The 8,144-nt window shown below is 45.5% G+C and overlaps 1 protein-coding gene across 7 annotated transcripts in view; it reads left to right on the top strand.

Moving 5' to 3' along the window:
- Positions 1–209: 209 nt before the first annotated feature.
- MARCHF3 (membrane associated ring-CH-type finger 3) overlaps positions 210–8,144 on the top strand; it is a 168,129-nt gene continuing 160,194 nt past the window's right edge. For 3 of the 7 annotated variants that reach the window (XM_075541480.1, XM_075541477.1, XM_075541479.1), the window contains exon 1: positions 210–431. The gene's annotated coding sequence lies outside the window, so the exon portion shown is untranslated. Of the gene's footprint in view, positions 432–622; positions 689–8,144 lie in introns of all 7 variants that reach the window. The other 4 variants (XM_075541478.1, XM_075541475.1, XM_075541476.1 and 1 more) reach the window with 4 other exon arrangements.

The raw sequence follows: 8,144 nt of genomic DNA, 5'->3' as shown, positions 1-8,144 counted from the left end.
CGCGGGCGATTGGCTAACGGATTCAGGGCCGGGCCAGGCACTCGGTACCGCCCGCGGCCGCCGGGGGACTCCGGCGCCGCTCTGATTGGCTGCCGCCTCCGCCCGTCACGGGGCGACGGTTGCCCCGCCCCCCGGGCCGGTCCCCGGGGCTGGCTCCGCCCCGCCCGCTGTCCGGCCCCGCCTCCCTCCCGAGCGCTGTCGGCTCGGCGCCGCGTTCCGCCTCATTCGCTGAGCAGGTCCGTGAATTGTCAGGGCGCTCCCGGCGGCTGCTGAGCCGAGGCGGCCACGGGGCTCGCCGGGATCCTTGGGAGGTGCTGCCTGAGCCGATGTGCCTGGGTCCGCTGGGCCGAGAGCAACCGCCAAATCGCCGCAGCTTCGGGCTGAGGAACCGGAGCAGGGACGTCAGTTTGAGATCGGGACCCGGCGCGGAGGTGAGTGCCGGAGCGGAGGGCGAGCGGCTCCTCTGGGCGGCCGCTGTCGGGCGATCGGCGAGCGGGAAGACGGGACGCGTCCGGGCGCGCGCTTGTCGGTCCGTCGGAGCGCGGCTGCAGCGGGGAGGTCAAGGCTGGGCGCGATCGACTCGGTGCCAAAATCCCCACTGCCGAACTTCTTGTTTCCAAAGCATCCCAACTCGGCGCGGGACGCCGCTCTGCGAGCTCGGGAACTTGGCGTGTTGTGATTGCCATCGGTAGGTGGGGCCGGGGACGCGTCCCCTGCGCTTCTGCGGCAGCGACGCGGCTCGGGGAGGGGGCCGGGGAGGCTGGCTGTGTGCTTGGTGCAGTTCCTCGACGGCGTGCGGACGGTCCCTGAGCCGAGGCGGTGACCTGGCGTCCGGGTCCGAGTCCGTGGGGGCCGAGCGAGCGAGCAGCGAGCGAAGGAGCGCTCTCCTCCGGTTCTCAGAGGCTCGTCCGAGCCCTTAGAACTTCGGGAATCGGCTGGGCGCTGTCGCACGGGCTTCGGGTTTGTGGCTGTGCAAAGCAATGGTCAGGAGGGACATTAAACTTTGTAAAGTAATTTCTTTCTATTAACACTTGAATCTGCCTCGCTCCGGAGGTGATTGGACCTCCGCAGCCACCCCCAAGATGTGTCTCTGTCAGAGGGACTTGGTTAAGGCCATTGAGAATCTAGCTGTCCCGGAAAAATCCAAGACGTGCCTGGGAGAGAAGACATCCAAGAGCGTAGATTGGCATTTATTTAAGCACCTGTGTGCTGGAGTGATGAAGTTGTGACAGGATCTGACACAGGGGATTCAAGGTTAAACCTGACACTTCGGTTAGGACTTTGGATACATTTTTTTTCTCCCCTTACAGCTGAAGGGGGTAAAAAGCCTCTTGTTTGCTGTATTGCATGGGAGTTGGGGATATAGCAATCACATACAGGTAGTTTATATTATTTTTGAACTAAATGTAATTCAATTTTGCATTTTCTTGTAATTCATAATTGACGTGAATGAGTGCTTATTGAGAGTATTAGATGGAGACCTGGATGCAGGAATTGGAATGGTTTCAATCTATGAAACCATGAAACATTGAGTTACATAGTTATTTATGTGTATGTGAACACACATATTTCTCTGTACCTATGGGTATCTATACACAGGCATACTTATGTATACTTATATTTGATAGGTTGAATGACTTAGAAGGATATAAAGGGGAAACAGCCTTGAGCTTCCTATGAGTCCTGGAGATGTGTGTGTGTGTGTGTGTGTGTGTGTGTGTGTGTGTGTGTGTGTGTGTGTGTGTGTGTGTAAGTACGTAAGCAAGCATGTCTGGATCTGCCTGGTCTGTCTGGGTCAGTGTATGTCCATGAACTTTACGAGCATTCAGTTCAATACCATTCGGTGTAGATTCCTTGTTCCTGGTTTACAGCCCAGCAGCCGCCAGCTGGCCCATCTGTTAAAACGTAGCATGTGCACTTCAGTCAGAGCACTGAGGTGGAGCATGGGTAGGGGGCAACTCAGCAGAAACAATATACTGCAAACAAAGGCTAGTTTCAAGTTAGTTTTTCTTCCATATTGGGTTTGAACTTGGGATTTTTGGTAAGGGAGGAGAGGGGAGTGCTGTCTCTTCAGAAATACCAAGCTGCATTTTGTGAAATAATTGTAGTCACACTTCTAAGAGTGAGGACTGTACAGGAAAGAGAAAGAGAGCGAACTATCTCCTGGAGAAGAACCGTGGTGCCTGCCCCACAGTTACTGCTTTGCAGTAGCGTGTGTATCAGACACTATTATCTTTTGCTTCTTAAGAGAATGCATTATGACAGATTTACTCTTCTCCCAAACAACCCCAAACAAAGAAACCCCAACCCAAACCTTAATAGAAGGACAGAGCTTTATTGCAGGGGTTAATTTGGTTTCCTAGAGTTGGGGCTGCCTTAGTAATCCCAATGAAACATGTTTGTAGGCATTTATAACTTGGAAATAAATTCATATTGCAGCCTAATCACTGGTTGCAGTGGTTCAGAGTATATAGTTTTCAAAAACAATAAAAACCTTTATCACAAAAGTTTTATGACTAAAAGGGCATATGAGACGTGTAACGACTTCCTAAGTTCCTGCACCCGAGTGACTGGTACTTTAAAACACGATAAATTCCTTTAGTAGCATCATTACTTTGAGTGATCAAATAAATACAGTATTTTTCAGACATGCAGTTGATAGTTTCCCCGATCATTTCATAATTGCCTTTTAGTAACAGTATTCATTATATTGCTCGTGGGCAAAATAAATGGGTAGTGTTTAAGAACTCCTCACAAGAACTCTGTATTGGTTTTCTTTGTATGGTATTAAAGCATTTGGGGGAAAATACACCGAACCTTTGTAATCTTTCAGTGTCATTAATTTCTCCAGAGCTGTGTAGATGGATTGATGCTCACATCTTACTGTAATTATCAGAATCAACTGGGTTGCTCCTTAGCATTCAGTTCTTAGACTGTTTTCCAGTCCCAAGGATTGATATTCAGTAGTCTGGAGTAGGACCTATGAACCTACAATTTTATTTTAACAAGAACTCTCAGATGATTCCGCTGCCAGGAGTCCCTCCCCATAGTCAGAGAAACCCTGAGTGAGGCTTAGAAGATAAAAGAATTAGAGTCCGTGAATTAATGTGACAAATGTTCGGAAATCTCCAGGTTATGTGAATTCTTGTGAATTCTATAAATTACGACTTAAAGTCTCTCTGCCCTTAGCAAGGGGCATCTTTTATCCTGAGTTTGAATGTGTTTTGGGATCCTCAACTGCTCTTATTTTAGGTTGACCCCAATTCCAAGAAACTCTGCCTGGGGAGGCAAGGTGATTCACAACCCTAGTCTTAGCCCTCCCTACCTCCCTCTCCTAGGCCAATGATTTTCTGGGGTGCTTTGGGGTGACTTGTAGCCCTACCTCATGGTGCTGGGGATTTCTTCTTGGAGGATATTAGGACCCTGTGTTGTGGTTAGGCATTGGGGAGTCAACTCTGACTCATAGCAACTCGAGGAGCCTCCTGTGACTGAAACACTGCTCTAGCCTCAACCACTGATGTTTATGCTTGAGCCCATTTCTGCAGCTGTCATAGTCCTTGTTAGATGCCACTGCATCGATTCTGACTCATAGCAACTGTTGATTCTGAGTCATAGTAACCTTATACACAACAGAAGGAAACATCGTCCCATCTCTTCTCTTGAAAGGTTGTTCCCAGCTTGGGGGATCGTACCAACGCACCTTATTCTGGTTTCCAGGACTATAAATCTCTGTGCAAGCAGATAGCCTCGGTTTCCTTCTGTGGAGTGGCTGGTAGATTTGAGCTGCTAACCTTGCAGTTAACAGTCCAATGCTTAGTTCCAGGGTCTCCTTGGAGAACTGTAGCTGGCCTGCCTCCCCTGGGCCTCCACCCAGAGACCCAAACAGTCTCAGTTTCTGAAAGTCACCTTAGTAGTATTTTGAGCTGCCCCGTTAATTGGGTAGATAAATTTTTCAGCATCACAGAGAATTGATTGCTACCTCTCTATTCACTGAAGTCAGTGTGGATTTTGAAGGATTAATTATTATAAGGTAATTTTTAAAAAATGTATAGTTTGATGATCACACTTGGGTTCTAACCTCCCATTTTAAATACTGGCATAATTCTTTATTTAAGACTTCTAGGCAAGGTTACGAGAGAGCCTCTCTCAGACGTTGTTGCCCTTCCCTCTTTCGACCATGCAGTGCCTAAAAAAACCAAATGTCTTCTCAGAGGTCACAAATACCTGGAGTATTTAATTCCTGTTGGCAAAAGGACATGAATAGGCCAAGGTACTGAACTTGGCTTTTTCCAGATCACTGGGTCATCACTAAGAGTTTTACAGAGCAATTTCTCGTTTAAGAACCACGTGGCTGCTATGTTTATAGGTTGCTTACCTTAACGATCCTTTGAGTACAATGACCCCCCCCCCCCCGCTCCCTTGTTTTATTACAGATGAGCACACAGCTGCCACCAAAGGATAATATTATTTAGATCCTGTCTTTCATATTCAAAGATGACACCAATAACTGGGAGGTCATCCTTGAATTTTGAATTGTTTTTATTTAGCATTGTGAGATGATAGGGTTATGCCCAGTCATTCATATAATCTGCAGATTTTGTTTGTTGTTTGATCTGCTTCTTCCAAAAAATGTTTAAATATTGAATGTGACCTTGGAGTCATTTTCTTTGCATAAAGTTAACTACTTTGTAGGATAATAGGCTCGATGATCCTGACTTTACTCAGCCAACCTTGACCCAGAGAAGCAAATAATTTCCTACAGGTCACCGAGCACCAGTGCTGAAAAGACTACACACAGAATTCCTTGGACCTGTGTTTTAGAACTGTGCTGTTTGCCTATTGAAGCACGTTATGCTGTTAATTATTTTACAGTGGCAGAAGACAGTGCTTACGTTTCATCTGTCTGCCCAGCTTCACCATTATACATGGACTTAGAAAAACTTAAATGCATAAAGTATATCACAGCCCCTGATCAATGGGACCAAATTCTGCAGTAGGATACTGTTTTTCTTGAAACTGGGCAATAAGTCATTATGAGCTTCTAAGCAGCAATTGGTACTTTGTTGGGGTGTGTGTGTGGCATGCTTTCAACATCCAACTTTCATTTGAAATATTACTTTCCATGTTTTTATGTGTCTTTTTTTAACCTTTACCCTCCACCCCCATGGCCAAATCTATTTATATATGTATATGTTTCGGCATATGTATATGTGATTTAAATGTGATTTAAGTATATCTGTCGACTTAAATTTTAGTATATCTATATACATTTCGAGTTAATCTACCTGCTTAAGGTCTCCTAATTCTTTTACCACTTCTCTCCCACAATGACCCCCAAGCTCTTCTCTTTATTTGAGTTTGGGGCATCTAGTAACACCCTGTGAGCTGGAGAGACAGCCATTGAGCTGTAGAAGCTGTGCTCTAGCTTTAGCTTGGTGCTTTCACAAGGTTCCAAGGAGCAGAAAGGAAAAGGAGGGGACTAGGAAAGTCATGTTGATATGTGTGGCATATTAGCTATCCCCAGCTTAGCGTTTCAGTGGGAAATTTAAGATCCAGATGAATGAAGTGACAGATGCACTCATCTGTGACCCCACAGACACTCCTCTGATACCAGCTGAAGACTCTAACAGAAGACAGCGTCCTGGGTTGCAGAAGGAAAACAAATGTTCAGCTCTGAGACAAGAACTGGGCAAAAGGCGAATGGTCAGGGGTGGGGGTGGGCTGTGGAGAGCGGTGGAAAGAAGTACCTCCAATAAACTGTCAGACCGGGTGGTAAGAAATTTATAGAGGTGCTGATGGTTTGGGGTTTCTTGGGGGCATTGATTCTGTTTTATATTGTCTTCACAACCTGCTCTCCCGGTTTGCTTTAAATAATTTATTATAGCAGCAAGCCTTCCTCTGGTTAGTTTCTTTTTTATAACTTTTTCCTTCTCATCTCCGGGTCTAATCAGAAGCATATATAATATGCGGCTGCTGTAGAGTACTTAGAAAAATCGTGATCAATATCACCACATTATAAACCCGTGGCTGCTCTCTTCTATTTTGCAGTGTTTTCTTCGCTGTTATCTTAACTTCGTATCTGTGTTTTAAACAATATTTTATTAATCTTTGCACAATGAGACTTCTGGGCTTATTCTTCTTGGCTGGAGCGATCTTTGGAGTAATCCATCACCAGGCCACCATTGATCTAAGGATGTATTTATTGCTCACTATTGCAGCACTGGCAAGAAACCCAGTATGGTTCTAAAAATTTGATTAAAAAGAAATCAAGTTTTTGCAAGGCGTAGCTATCCAATTATGTTAGGATCTGCCAAGGAGATTTTATGCTAAAATATACACACATAATTCAAGTGAGTAAAATGTGCTCTTTTCAAAGGCTTTTAGCACTTTTTGCTGTGGGATAATCAGAACAAGAATATGTCTTCTCCAATTATGAGTACACCCCTCTCCACCACAGGCATAGTATCCTCTTTTTCTGGATTGTATGCCAGCCCAGGAACATGGGTAGACTTACCCTTTTCTTTGACAATAATAAAAACACTGCCGCAAGGACGAGTCCCCAGTCCTTCAAGGCCCTTCCGTATTATCATTATAAATTAACAGGAGCTGAAATTAATAAACGTTTGCTGAGTACCTACTATGAGTAGCACCTTTTCTCTGCTTAGCCCACTCAAGACTCAGTTGGAACATTCACACGTAGGGGAAAGTTTGTTGGCCTTCTGCCAACTAAGCCCGTGCTTACCTCCTATTCTGTAATCGCCCTTATCCAGGCTGGGTGCCCCGTAAGGGCACGCCTTTCCTCTTGAGTAGCTCCTCCCGGAATAGTTTCTAGGGGCCGCAGTGTGTACTAAGAATTTCAAGTGAACATGGCAAGGCCACAAGAGGAATATGCACAAAGTTATTTCCCCCAAAAGCAAATGGTAGCGATCACTTGAATCTTCCGGCTGTAATGTCCGTTTTAATGCCAGTCTCAGTCCTTCATATATCCCCATTCCTGCTCCCTCCATCATCAGAGCCCCTCAGCTTCATTGCGCCCTTTTCACGACCTCCTCTCCTTCTCACGACCTCCCTGTGGTGTCTTTTCCAAAGGTGTCTCTAACTCCCATCCTAGCCCAGGCCATCTCTCCTGGTTACTTTTTTACTGCCATACCCCTGCTCATATCTTGAACAGACAGCTGACTCATGGGGACAACCTTACGCTCCTGTCTTTCAAGAGCCTTCTGCCCTTCAATAAAGATAGCGAGCTAGCTTTGACTGTAGGACGTCCGTGGCATCTTTCAGGAGCAGGATGGTACTGCCTTAGAGGTGGTTGATGCTCAAAGCTAGGTATAATGAGGAAGCTTGGCTTTTGATGAGGGAAGCTCTGTAATTGCTTACTTCTTTGCTTTAAATAATTACAGCAGATCATCTTTATTTCAGAGATTTAATTTTTATCATTTTTCCATTTGTAAATCTTTTTTTTTTTTTTTGGTCTGGAAGCTTCCCTTACATAATCACTTTTTCCGAGCGATGACTTTGGTAGTGCTGGGAGCCAATACTGGGGTTTTGTAGAGACATGTTCCCAGGAGAAGTTTATGGATCTTCTGAGTTAAGTATTACTCCCTGAAGTGTTGGTAGGTGCTGTTGGTTGATTTCGCCTCGTAGCGGCCCAAAGCACAGCATCATGAAATACTTCCTGGTTCTGGGCCATCCTCAAATATGTTTTGATGTCAGATATTGTAGGGTTCAAGAGATCAAGGCACCTGATGGTCCCGCCTTATCTAGAAGATTGAGCCTCACTTACAAGAGATACTTCTCCTATCCGCCCAGAAAATATAATTAGCAAATTGAGTTGTGTACAAAGAAAATGTTTTGAAAATGAAGATGACAACATATGTACAAATGTGCTTGACACAACAGATGGATTGTGATAAGAGCTGTAAGAGCCCCCAATAAAATGATTATTAAAATTGAAGTCAAAAATCAATGAAGCTCAAAGGATGGAGACTTTTTTTTAATAAAGAGAATTGAGCTGTTGCTGCTGTTAGAGGTCATGCAGGTGGTTCTGACTCACAGTGACCCGGGTACAGTAGGGTGAAGCATGGCTCGGTGCCGTGCCACCTTGCAGGTGGTTCCGACTCACGGCGACCTGGCACAGCAGGGCG

The sequence above is a fragment of the Tenrec ecaudatus genome, chromosome 2, assembly GCF_050624435.1.
Source record: "Tenrec ecaudatus isolate mTenEca1 chromosome 2, mTenEca1.hap1, whole genome shotgun sequence".
Taxonomy (NCBI): domain Eukaryota; kingdom Metazoa; phylum Chordata; class Mammalia; order Afrosoricida; family Tenrecidae; genus Tenrec; species Tenrec ecaudatus.
Note: the sequence above shows the minus strand (reverse complement) of the source record. Positions and strands in the feature narration are given on the sequence as shown.